Below are 14,194 nucleotides of genomic sequence, written 5' to 3'. Positions count from 1 at the left end.
GTATTAAGTTGAATATAATCTCTAATTTTATGTCCTGTTAACACGCTTTATTAATTTATAATGTATATTATTTTCAGTTTTATCTATCTGGTCCAAAACTTATACATTGTTTTTTTTACCGTTTCCTTTACTTTAATTCATTGTCTTCAACTTGTCCTCTAGTTGGTAATAATGGAAAATTTTTCGATTTCTCATTACTATCATTAGTATAATCAATATTAAAAAAACCAATGGAGATAATCACTTTCATCAACTGTTTTAAAAATAACTTCAAATGGGTTATAATGGGTTGTTAAGATATCCAAAACTTTCTGCAGTTAAGTTTTCATTAATGCATAACCGGATAGATTTTTTGCAACAGTGTATAATATCTTTCTATTATCATTTCTATTATTTATTTTTATATATATATATATATATAATATATATATATATATATAAATAAATATATATAATATTTTCCATAATGCAATAATAACACAAAGACTACCAGTCATATCTTAAGTGAAGTCTTTTAACATTTCCTCATTTTGTAAAAGCATCTAACTTAACTGAACTCAATCTTAACTAACAATCAAATCTATAACCCGGAAAACCGAAATAACAGAATGGATTGCAACCATAATTATTCTTATTGGATTGCAACAGTTATATTCAATTTAGCAAACTCATTAAAAAGTTTTTGAAATTTTTCGAACTCCATTCTCCATGTAAACTCAAATTAAATGTTTTCCTGTTTTTCATCTATGCAGATAAATAATTTCGTATCCATCTTTCTGTGGTGGTATATCAGAGGTCAAAGAGTATTCAAAGTCTTTTCTTGCTAAATTATTTTAATTGGTTCCTCAAAAACTTTTTTGCTACTAATACATTTCTTACTTTATTATAGTTTCTGAGAAACTTATGAAAATGCGATGATTTTAGTTTACATTCTTAATCTTGAGCTGTTTTAAGTGAAAGCATGGTTACAAGACTATAACGATTTAAAAACTCTAAACAACCAATACAAAAATTTAAGCTTTACCATTAGATGACGTAAGCGGTGAAACATTTCTTTTATCCTTATTCTGACTATACTTTATTCTGACATCAACAAAAACATTAAATTTTTTATCTACTTCCAGTATGACATATAAATAGAATGATTTTTGTGGCTTACCTCAAATATTAATTTTAACACCTATCTGTTGCATGACAATAAATTTCTGTGAATAATCATTTTACATAAATGGCATATTTTATTCTCACTATCGCAGAATTTGTCTTCTTCTGTGTATATCATCTTCTTGTGAAAGCTAACGTTAAGTGAATTTTCAATCTGTATAAAAACTTGACAAAATATTTTCTTCGGATATGCTGATTTAGTAGTAATTACAATACCACATTCATGTCTAAACCCGGATCTGAGTGTCATAAAAATTCAGTACTGAATCATCAAAAATCCATACTGATTTTTTCTATTTCAAGAATTCTTGACAGGGCATTTTATAGCCTGATAATTGTAAATTTCAGAAACCGTTTATGATTTTATTCTTCTCAGACTGAAAAATAGACTGGGTTTGGTCTGCACATAATAACCCCCCCCCCCCCGCTGTTAAATGCCACCGAGCTTGAATTAATGAAAGTTTTTTGAAGAGTTATTCTAAAATTACTACTACTAAATATTTACTTTTATTAGGTCTAACCCGCTCCCTTTAACATAACGATCTCCAAATTCCCCCCCCCCGCTGTTCTCTGTGTCAGCCCCCGTTCTTTTTCTGTTTTTTTTGTAGTCCTTATACAAATTTACTTGGGTTTTTGCCTGATCGTGCGACACGTTTGCCAAAATTTTCGATTTTCGAAAATTTCATTTTTACTATGATTTTACTCTGATCAGAAAAAAACAACACAAAACAACAAACTCAGAATGTCCAGTGACGATTCATGAAAAAAATGTTTCTGGTTTTTGTCTGCACATAATGCGAGATAAATTTACCCTTAGGTCACTCTGATTCAGGACTGATTTAACGTTTTACCATTGGATTGTAATGAATCAGTACTGAAAGGCTCTGACACTCGGGTCCGGGAAGCTTTTTTTTCAGATGGAAAGAGATTAGTACATCTATCATAAAAAGATAACTTAAATCAAATAGCATTCGATTTTGCCGCCCAAACTTCTAAACTCTTAATTCAAGCGAAATTATTACTCCATTTTAGAATTTTAACTTCTTTTATATCCTGACTGAAGTCAAAATTCCTTAGTGATAACTCAGATTTATTTCTTACACAAGGTTTATAAATCATATACTAACAAATTAAATACATTTTCGTTAACTTAAGAAATCACTCACAGTATCATTAATACCCCGACCATCAGTTAGCTTAAATACAGTTCTAGACTCACCAAAAAATATCTTCAACTGCAAATACTGCTGAAATATTAGACAAAAGTAAAAAAAACATTTTTACAGTTCTTTAATTTTAATAATTTTAATATTGCTTTGTTTCTAGTTTTTACATCAGGATGTAAATCATCATGAGTTCAAATTCATTGTTTAGTTTCCTCTCTTGTTACTATTCCCACTTTTAAACCTACATTCTCAATGAACTCAAAATCACTTTTATATCCTCTATCATCTTTGTGATATAACGTAATCATTGATTTAGGTCAGTAGAAAACATCTTAGTCATATAGCTATAAGATTGAAAAATGACGCTCAGAAGATTTGCTTCTTCGTATTGCTTTTCTTGTACTTACACTCAAAAATTCAAACAAGTTGAGCCATCCTCAAACATATGTATAATGACAAGTATCGATTTATCTCAAATGCATCATAGTAAAAAGAGAAAACAATATGACTTGTTTGCAGGTTTCACAAAATTTATCAGTAAAAAAGTGCAACTGACTGAGATATATGAGGAAATGAGGGATACAATTAAAAGTTATTCAAAATATTTTAATGATCAACTTACAAACCATAGAAAAAGCAATAGATCAAATTTTTTTTAGAATTTTATGTTAACAAAAAAGAATTACCCCATGAAAGACTTCTGTTACATGATTCAAGTGATGAAGAATAAAGAAAATCTTCTTGTGGTAGTCAAATATCATATCAAACTGAAGATGAAAAGATGTATTTTACCGATGAAGTTTAAGCTAAGGATTGACCTACCACCATTGGCCCTAACCATCTAAGAGAGAGACCAAAGTTACGAATACTGGATCCGGCCGGGACAGTTCATAATGGATTATATGATGATCTGCTAAAGACCTCTAATGAAATATCATCAACAAATTTTATTACTCAAGAAGAAACTAGATATCTTTTTTTGAATTTCTGTGAATAAATAAGTAATGATGCATCGATTTCAACGAAACAAAGAATTATTTGATCAACAAATACAATAAATTAAATAAAAACATTTTAACAAAATGAACAGGGTAACAAAAAGTAAATTGATTATTTTATTATAATAGAAAAGCTTAAAATTCAGTCGACTATCGCGATGCCATGTCCTGGAACTTCAAACAATACTAAAAGTCAAATACTGTTACTTAGGAACTCTTGTCCAAAAAAATATGTAGTGAAAAGGGCAGAAATGCAGCAATTGTTATTATCTTACCAAAATTGTACACAGCCAAATTGAAAAGAGAGTTCACTTAAAATTATTAAACTATTTCAAACACAACTAACAACATTTAAAACAGATGATTTGGAGGGAGAGCTAATAAAAAAGTAGGTACTATTGGCAAGTGTTACTTAAGTTTAAAAAGTATTAGAATCACTTGAGTGTTACTTTTGATATTATAAAAACAAAGAAGACAAAACACATATCGAACTAGACAGAACAACAAGCACAAAGAAAAACGAACAAAACCCAAGAAGCTTAGATTATTTATAGGATCAGTCCGTTTTATCAGTAACATTAAAACAAATTTAGCGCAACTTTGTTATCGACTTCGACCTTTATTGATAAAAATCAGTCAAATTCTTTCGAAGTGGAAAGTCTTAAAAATTTTTGATGAAAAAAAGTAAAAGGGCATCAGGCACAAAAAATTGCCGATTTTATCCCAATCTTGAGCTGCAATTTAAATGTGATGCCTCTAGATCAGGACTAGTAGCGGCCTTAGAACAAAACAAAAAAGATTGATAAAAATCAATTACATGAGCTTCGCCTTTTTTTGAACACTAGCAAAAAGAGATACAGTGTCAATGAATTCGAATTACTGAGCTTAGTGAAGTCGATTGAATAATTTATATATTATTCAAATAACAAACAATTTACTGTCATTACAGAACACAGATCTCATACATTTGTCCTTTATTCAGATGGGTATATAGACAGAACCTATACAATTTTACAAAAGACCATCTTGCAGAAGCAAAAATTGGACTCGTAAATTAAATATCTCGCAATGTACTCGCAAGAGCTCAAACACATCTCCGTAAATAAATCGCTCACACATATACACATTTTCTAAAACTTAAATCAGAGTCAGCAAAAACTTTACCAAGCAATGTCACTCACGAATGACAACACATAAATGAAAAACATCCTTAGTGAAATTCGAATAAAGGGAACAAAATTAGTTTTGAACTATAAAGTGAGCTTTCAGTTGACAACAGTCAATCACGTTATAGTCTTGGCCTATTACTGCAAAAGTGAAAATCACATCAATTTGAAAAACGACAATAACTAGATAAAATCTAGGACACCCTTCATACAAATTTAGGTAATCATTCAATGACCTATTAGCGCGAAGCAGCGACCGATCACAAAATATGGGTATAAATACAGCGCAAAAAATAACCTCTTGCTTTTTGTCTATAAGACTCATTGCAATTAGTTTTCATCCTATACTGGAAATTCAAATGAAGAATTTTATACGCTCGTAAAGGAAATTTCAACGGCTCGCCAAAAATCTAATAAAACTTCCATGCCATCAAAGTCAGTCGAGTTACTTTCAACACTGATATCCACTGCGAAACTTCTCTCGTTGATGCTTCTACTCCGGGATTCAACAGTAACATTTCAACAATCCGGGACAAAAAATCGTGGGGAAAATCAGTAGTAAGTTGGTCTTAGGAAATTTGACTGGCAAAGAAGCAGTACTCAAAAAAGTCAGGGATTGCGTTCTAAGAGACAACGAACAACGCCTGAAAATTTACCCCCTAAACACAGTTTGTGGCGCGATTAGAGCGTCAGAAGTTGATGCCTAGACAGAGTCGAGCTAATTGCTTTGATCGAAGCCATTGAAGAAGCCGTATTGGAAGATATATACTCCACACACCTTTTTGCTTTGCAATGCTGAGTCTGGTCCACAATTTTTGGCGGCCGTATAACCACCGCAATAGCAAAAGCAATGGCAAAAGTCATTGAGTGCATAGCGTGTACTGAAATTGGTGACAATTCAAAAATTTTCATTCGGCACAAAAATTTATCACCACTTTTAAAATATAAAGAACCCAGCGAGGAAATTTGAATTGACTTTGGTTGTCCATTCTCATCAAAAAAAGCATTTAAGAATTTTTCCACAAAGCTATAGACCAATAACTAAAACATCCTACTGTTTAAAGCTTCAAAACGCATCTGGCCCTAAGTTAATAAATTTTTTGGAATTCGATATCTATAAAAACAGGGCGTCAAGTTCTATAAGACTTGATCTAGCTAAGTGTATTACCAGATAAGAGTTCAAAAATTTCGGTAAAAATAAAAACATTGAGTTTATATAAGCACCTGCGAATGACCATAGAGCAGTTGGTGTAGTGGAAATTTGATCCAGACTCTGAAACTTTGAGTGTCATCTATGAAGCTTCTTCAACTTAGCAGGCAACTTAATCCTAAACTTGCAATACATGCAGTTGCGTATCAATTATAAATATGAGATCAAAAAACAAAAAAAAAAAGTTTTGAACTACATTTGAACTATATTTTAATAGATCATGTATTATAACAATGTCTAAATTTGCAGGAAAGTCTGATAGTAAGCAGCTAAGTTACGAAAATATCATGAACAAAAATTTAGACGAGGGCACAATTCCTGGACGCAACTGCTTGACCGATGAACGGAGTGAAGATACGGTTAAATGAAGCGATGTCGCAATTAAACAGGTCATATGTGCTTGAAACTTGGACGGCCTGAATGAAGCGTTGGCTCGTCAGTAATTACCTGGTGCGTTAATGATGCTCGACCTAAAATACCTGGTGCGTTAATGTTGCGCGACCTTAAGTGCGTGCTCGTTTATGCTGCTAGTCAAACAAGAACCCTCGACCGTGTATTTTTTGAACGCACCGTACCCCCTGTGAGCGTTCAAAAATGGTCTGCATCATAAACGAGGACAAACGAAAACCTCGACCTGGGTAAGCACAGATCGCGAAACAAGGCAAGCAACAAGTATCGTTAACGAAACAAATAAAAAATATGTTCGAGTCAAAAAGTCATACATATCTTAAATCAGAATAAAGAAAGAAGGGACTTGACTCGAGTGGTAGAATATGCAAATAGAAGACCGGCCAAAAAACAGAGAAGATACTGGATCAAAACCTGCCTTGCCTCACAGAGACCTAATGGAAATAGTTAAAGGAAACAAAAATTTCAAACGCAACAAAAAAGTGGGTCAGCGTTATATCAGAAAGAGCATTAGTATTGTAACCCGAGCTTTAAGGACGCGGGTCTACCAACAACCCAGAACTTGACAATATAGCACAAAATTGCTTTGAAATACCGCAACACCCAAGCCCCTCAAGCGATATGTAAACCATATTTGATATGCCCCCAACGTCAACCATATTTGGTGTTCATATCATTAGTTCAATTGTTTTTTCAAACAAGCCAGGTGATTAAAATGTCCATATTGATAGACAAGAGAGTTAAGTAGATCGTCTGTTCAAAATTTAAACAAAATCTGTTTTTTTTATTTCAGCCTGATCAATCTATGATCTAATTTAAATTAGCTATTTAATTTAACTGAAAATTTTACACTTATTTCAAAACTGGAAAATTTCAGTTGATCAAACTAATTTGTCAACTGTCCTTCGTTTTGATTTTTCAGCTAGAAATTGGTATTTCTAGCCGCGAAATCTATCAAAAATAAATAAGCCATTTTGCTCCGTAATTCAAGAAAGTATTTGTGATGCAATATCCATCTCAACTTATAAAAGTAACCTCCGCACCACAAAATTCCATAACACATTATAACTAAATATCGAAGTGTGTGTGGAACCTTGTTACACTGAGCTAAATTTGACCGTGGATGCAGTTTTCTAATTACTAAAACTAATTACCAAGAGTAATTTGTTATTAATTTCAAAAGCGTCCTTCTTGATACCAATTTAGGATTAGGAAGACAACTAGCATTTTTGTATTTAGCCAGAGCAGTGTTCACAAAATGGTTTTTTTCCACAAAAAAAAAACGATTTACAGAATATTGACATTTCGAAGTTGGGCCACGTAATGTAGATTGGTAATTTTTAATGTAATAAAATGAAATAATGTATTAAAAAGAAAGTGTCTAAAATGAAATAAATATTAGAAGTGTTTTGCCCAAGAGAGTATTAACAAGAAAAGTTTTCAATCATTTATAACAACATTTTTTTCAACTCAGCCCAACTATGCTTGCAATTTTCCTCAATGCTCTAAACAACACGCTTATCTTTCATATAATCTGATAGGCATTGACTTTTGGAAGCAAATGCAAATTTTCAGCTCCACTCGGATATTTTTGCGATTGTGAAAAATGGGCTCACAAAAATTTTCTCTCTAATTTTTTTTAAATTCCATTTTGGAGTCAGATTAAAACTTCTACTTTGTTGACAAAACGAACTGTCATTTTTTAATTGTCGAAATTTTGTAAAAATAAAAAACGAAAATGTTAAATCAAATTGTTTCTGGATCGGTAAAAAGTGATCATTGATTTCCTGTTATTAGAATGACAGTTTGAAGTTGATAAATTAAACTTCACTTGACTTTGTTGTAGATCATTGGTTCCGTAAAAAACTTCATTCATCATCATATCATCATCATGCTCATATGTCCTCTACAATGTTGTTCACAAAAATTTTAAAAAATTGAAACTTATTTCAGGAAATTCATTGAATTAACTGCAAAAATGCAATACCAATTCATTAAATTACTATCGGAGGTAGTAGCTCAAGTATTTAAATTTTCGCAAAAGTGAGGAAATTTTTGTAGTCAATAAATGTTTAAACAGTCTCAGGTCAGCGATATTGTTCAATCTCTAAGAACAGAAAATGCTTTTTTTATGATAAAATGGAATTAATGTGATTTACAATGATTCTTCCATGGGTTCTTGAGAATCTTTTCATCAAATTACCATTATGTTTGTGAAATGGTAACTTCAGCTTTAAAAGGTATAAAATTTCAATGAAAAACAAACTAGCTGCTTAACTGGAAATGTGCTTCTTAGTTGTCACGAGATAAACATTTTTTTAATGCACTACTTTGCGTATTTTTGCAGTGCACATAACTTCTGATTTATCGCGGAAAACTAATTTCCAGTGTTCAGTGGGTCAAAAATTACTACTTTTATCAGAAAATTCGACAATTAAGATATAAAAACTACCCGGGTCGAGGTCGCATGGTTAATTTGTAAGAACATGCAAAATTCTTGCAAGTTTTTACGATGCGATGCATCGCCTTGCACGTTTTTCTTCCAAAAACTTGCAAGTCTCTTACAAGTTAACCATTCGACTTACAAGGTTCTTACAAGTTAACCATTCGACTTACAAGTTACTTACAAGTTAACCATTCGCACACACCACACATCACCACACACACACACACACACACCACGCTCACACACGCGCGCACTTACAGATACACACGCACATGCACACACACACACATACATACACACACGAAACCCTAAAAAACACGTTGTAAGACATGAATTTAAACGGGTGTTTGAAAAATATAGAATCTGGAAAAGTGTGAATTGAAATTATAAAAAAAGATATTAAAATGAAGGGAAACTAAATTTTTTGAGAAAATGCTGACATATAGATTTGAAATGAAAAAGTTGCAAGTTCATACAAGTTAATCATCTTTTGCAAAAACTTTCAAGTTCTTATAAGTTAACCATTAGGTTTCGACCCGGGTATGCACAGATGTCACAATTGATGTTTTGTTATGTGGTTTTTCCAGTGTCGAATTATGACCGGTTTAAAGTGAGAATTTTGAACCAAATGCGATCATTGTAACGAAATAATGTACGAAATGAGGTGCTTAATGTGTCGACAATAGTTTAAGTTCTGAATGAGCTGAATAAAGTAATTTTTAGCAATTTTCAGCTCATTTCTGACCAATTATCAGCATCTTTTTAAGCAGATCTCTTAGGTAGTTTCAGCTCTTCCAAAATTTGCAAATGCACAATTTTCGCCACATTCCTTGCATAATTTCAACAAATTCTTCAAATTAATATGAACTTTGAAATTCCGCAATTTAGTACATTCAGCGCATATCTTTCCTAAATTTAGCACTTTTTATTGCAATCCCTACAAAAATTCAAAACTTAAAAGTTTATACAAATTTGTTTCAAAATTTTAGCAGCTCCAAATTTAACACTTTCTTAACAGTTCTGCAATTTTCAGCACACTTCGTTTTAAAAGTTCAGCACATTTTTCAACATATTTCTTACAAAAGTTCAACAATTCAAAAATTCATCACATTTTCTACAGAAGTTCAGCACTTCAAAAATGAGGAAAATGCAACTCCTACTGTATATTTCATACAATGCGGCAAAAATCATGTAAGAAAAGCGCTGAAAAGTTCAAGGCAATTAAGAAAACTGTTGAATATGCGTAAGATGCTGATAAATTCTCAAAATGCTTATAAATTCACGGGAATTGTTGAAAATAAGTGATAAAAGGCTTAAAAGGCCTGAAATTTCATTAAGAAAATGTTGAAAAGATGCAAGGTATTATTGCTGAGAAGGCTGAAATTGTGTAATCAAGGTGTCGAAAATATGTAAGATAAGGGCTGAAAACTGATTCTGAATATATATTAAGGACATTAGATGAAACTGCGGAAACTACGAGAAGCGCTGAAAGGGTGAAAAATAGGAAAAGAGCGCAACCAAAATGTGAAAGACAAATGCTGATTGCTATGAAAAATTTAAAAAGAATACACAAATTCGAATTTTGTGCTCAAAAAAATGATCTGAAAAATTATGATATATAGCCAAACAAGACTCTTTAGTACAAAAAGGAGGCTCGTTAATGTGCGTTCGCACATGAAGCTCCGACCCGAGCTCATCTACAATTTTGACTTAATTGTCAACCAAATGAAGAGATAACAAAAATAGATATTTGAGATCAAAACAATAGTTACACAACCTATCTACTAATTGAATTACATAATGCCATGCCTCATTTTAGCGCCAACGAGATCCTGCGTTAAAGAGAATACGAGACAAAAAAAAAACAAACAACAAAATTAGCAAAAACAAAAATTTCACGGCAAAAACAGAAAATGTAAATTTAAAAGCACATAGTAACAACGTCGAAATGCAGTCAGATAAAGTCTTATCTACTCAAATATACTTTCTGTTAAATATACAGCAGATGAAAAGTATCCTTAATGATACTATGTAACAACTCGACAAAGAGAACGAACAATGAGGCGAAATTCAAAAACTGATCAACATTTATTAAACCAAGCAATTTCACAAGCCTTCGATAACAATAGCTTTTAGCTAATTAATCTATGAAAAAATACTAAAAAGTCATTACAGAAACAAAAGGACCTGTCTTTGGTTAGACTAAGCCACAGAAACGAACTAAACAAATACTTAAAAAATTTCAAACGATTTGCGAAAACACAAACAATTGTTACCATTAAAACCATTAGCTATTACCTGAAAATTATGTATTTATATTTGAAATTTTATTCCTACTAATTCAACTGAAGGATTTATACTGAGAAAGTAGTTTTTTCGAGCCATATTTGAAAACCCTTGGGATCTGTTATTACACGATTGTTCTGAAAAAGAGAAAAAGAAACACAAAAATTGACAAATCAAAAAAATTATAAAATCGCATAGTGTACAACAAACGAAGCATCAGTGACAAAAAATATCAGTAGATATGTTATTTTTTGAAAGACAAGAAATTGGATGGGATCTCTCATTGATGAAAAAGAGTTACAATTTGAAGAATAAAATAACAAAAACTGAAATATTTGAAAGTTTTTTTATATGTATATTACAAACCTTAACAATATTCGCTATAAACTGGCTGCTTCGGGTAATATCATTCATTAAATCCTCAATTACAAGCTTAAGAGACCTGTCAGCAATTTACGACTACCTGAAAAACAAAAAGCAGCATGAAGCCATTTAAACCGGAGGCTTTTCTCTGAAAATTTTATCTATATCCATTGAACGTCTTTTCTAAACCAATGGTAATAATCATTATTAAGATAGTGTGATAAAATTTCAAAAGGAACCAAAATTACGAAAAAAAACATCAAGAAAGGAAAAAAAAATTTAAAGTCTTAACAGCCGGTAAACTAAAAAGCTTTCGAAGGAAGTCAATAATTACGCGCATATATCACCCAAAGAAAATAAAAAAAATGTTTGTCATGCATATATATTCAAAAAGACATCACAATAATTCTTATGACTATGAAAACAACAACAAAAACAGGCGAAAACCAAAATTTAGCAGAGAAGTGCGAGAAGAAAAAGTTGAAGCCATTTAAACCATGAGCTTTTCTCTGAAAAATTTATCTTTGATCCACTTAACGTCTTCTTTAATCCAATAGGAGCCATCAATTTAAGGAGAATGTGAAAAGATTTTAAAAGTAACCAATAATAAGGAAATATCCAAAAAAATTTTAAAAAATTTTGAAATCTTGTGTCAATTCCAAAAGTCATATAACCAAAAGTTAGAAAATAAAATCGCAAGTCAGACTAAATTTGGTCTCATTAGAAAGAAAGAGAACGCTGTCATCATTGAGACTGACTTACAGTTCACGATAATAGGTTTATGATTGGTTGATGTTCGAAAAAAAATTTTGAATAATTGTTTTTAAATTCTATACAGCCTTTAGCTGTACACTCAAAGCACTAGATATGTTCACTTAATGCTCATTACGGAAAATATTGCACTGTTAGTTGATGATTCTATGCCATAGGACTCCAAAAAATTAGTGAAACCTCAAAAAGAAGTTCAAAATTTCCATTAAAAAGGGAAAACTCGTATTCGAAGCCAAAAAACATGAGCAATTCCTTGAAAACGATTGTTTTTATTCATTGGGCTTCATTTTACTGTAAATCAGATTTTCATTAACGGAACCTCGATATAAAAAGTTACTTGTCTCTAGGTGACTTACAAAATTAAAAAAAGTAGAAAATTTTTATAAAAAATGAGCTCTCAAATAGAATTCGTTTTTTTTTATAGTGAACTTCCCTATGAGATCAGAACTAGTCTTTTTTATCGCCTTTAGTTTTTTAGGCACAATACATTGGTTTATTTTGGGCGTGAAATTTGATTTTGATATACTATTTTTTTAGAAAATATCTTAATTTGAAGAAAAATTACACTAAAAGTGAACAAATATCCCGTGAAAACTTCAATCCTCGATAACTCCTCGAAAAAAACGAAAAACAAAAAATCTTTGATAATTTGGAATTCTACGCAGGATTAGCTTTTTAATGATACCACTCACATTTCTCGGCGATGAATATATCGATCGGCTAAAATTGTCTGAACAAAAATAATCCATTTGAGTATATAGTTCCACCCCACCCCCCCCCCGCCACAAGTGGGGTCGGAACAATAACTCCTAAAGATGTACGTTAACCGTGGATAGATGGGCAGAGCAGGAAGAAGAGGCTGGTATTCCAGAGTACCGGGGATCGAGACTGAGTTGGTGTGGTGATTTTTATGCAAGAAATGTGCCGAATGTGTAAAAATTGTATAAGTAAAGTGTGCAAATCATGTAAAGACTTGAAAGTGCAAAAATGTGTCAAGGAGTGCGCTGACATCGGATGCAAAAAACTGTTTTTCATTGAAAAAAATCTTACATAATTATTACTGTGCAGACAAATCACGGTGAAAATTCAGCACATTAAGGAGATCTTTATAAAAGATAGATTTTTCGCTGAAAAATGTCACTGGTTGTCAGTACTTTACTTACACAATTTTCAGCGCAAACCTCGACACGGGTTTGATGTGAGGTGCCAATCAAACCAAAATGATGGTATGAACAGACTTTAGCTCGTTAGGAATAGACCTTGACCAGATTTCGAGGAGACACTGAGTAAAGTGTTTTTCCGTCTCATTTGTGAACGTTCCAACCCCCCCCCCCCCCCGGGTATGTATTTTGAATGAAAAATTTAAAAGAAAAAAATTGAAGATGGCCTCGACCTGGGAGTTGACGGTTATGTTGTGCACGACACCCGTCCCTTTATGTCTGGGATTCGGATTAGAGTTTTCATCATTTTTTTTACTGGGTTAGAGCTTTTCAGAGCCATTACAGAAAGTTCACCAGAACCACAAATTTTATCGCATAGAAAAATGTAGCGTTAAATTTTAACTTTGAATGTTTTGTTTCCGGAATTGCAAGTTTACAGCGATTGATGTAGAATTATTTGGACAATTTAACCAAGTCAGCAATTGTTTAGTCGCTGCGGGATTTTTCTTTTCATTTCCCTAGGAAAGTTAAGCCGAACGAAAGACACTTTAAAAATGGAATGTTATTTATAATTCTTTAAGTCAACGATGACCGTTTATGAGTATTATTTACTGATCGGTGAAAGAACAAACAAAAGTAAACAAATTGTTGTGTTGCAATTCAACAATAATGGAGAGTGAATACCAAGAGAGTGATTGCAACCTTTTGGTCGACAAAAGTGACAAAAATGTATCGTATCTACTTATCAAATTGTTCGACAGTACGGCACCCTTACCCTGGCCTTGCAGACAGAGGCTTATCCGGTTGTTCCGACTTACAATTAGAAGACCTAATTGTGTCTTTCAAGTATTCAATGATAAGGAATCGACAAGCCAGAGACGAGAGAGTTTGGCATCGGTTGAAGACAAAGGAATGCGGATCATTTCAACAATCGCCTCCCTTTTTGTACCCAGCAGAGAATTAACCCCTTCTAAACTATAGTCAATTTAAAATTACATAATTCTATGTGTAAATTACATAATAAGATGTGTATATATGCCGACGGTTTTTGTAAAT

The 14,194-nt window shown here is 32.2% G+C and overlaps 2 protein-coding genes across 4 annotated transcripts in view; both read right to left on the bottom strand.

The window, feature by feature from the left end:
- Positions 1 to 14,194, bottom strand: part of LOC142343235 (uncharacterized) — a 595,961-nt gene that overhangs the window by 377,125 nt on the left and 204,642 nt on the right. The window lies entirely within an intron of this gene.
- Positions 1 to 14,194, bottom strand: part of LOC142343234 (uncharacterized) — a 374,820-nt gene that overhangs the window by 329,603 nt on the left and 31,023 nt on the right. The window lies entirely within an intron of this gene.

The sequence above is a fragment of the Convolutriloba macropyga genome, chromosome 7, assembly GCF_964194025.1.
Source record: "Convolutriloba macropyga chromosome 7, txConMacr16.3, whole genome shotgun sequence".
NCBI classification, from domain to species: Eukaryota; Metazoa; Xenacoelomorpha; order Acoela; family Convolutidae; genus Convolutriloba; species Convolutriloba macropyga.
The sequence above is the reverse complement of the archived record's forward strand: the minus strand, read 5'-3'. Positions and strand labels throughout refer to the sequence as shown.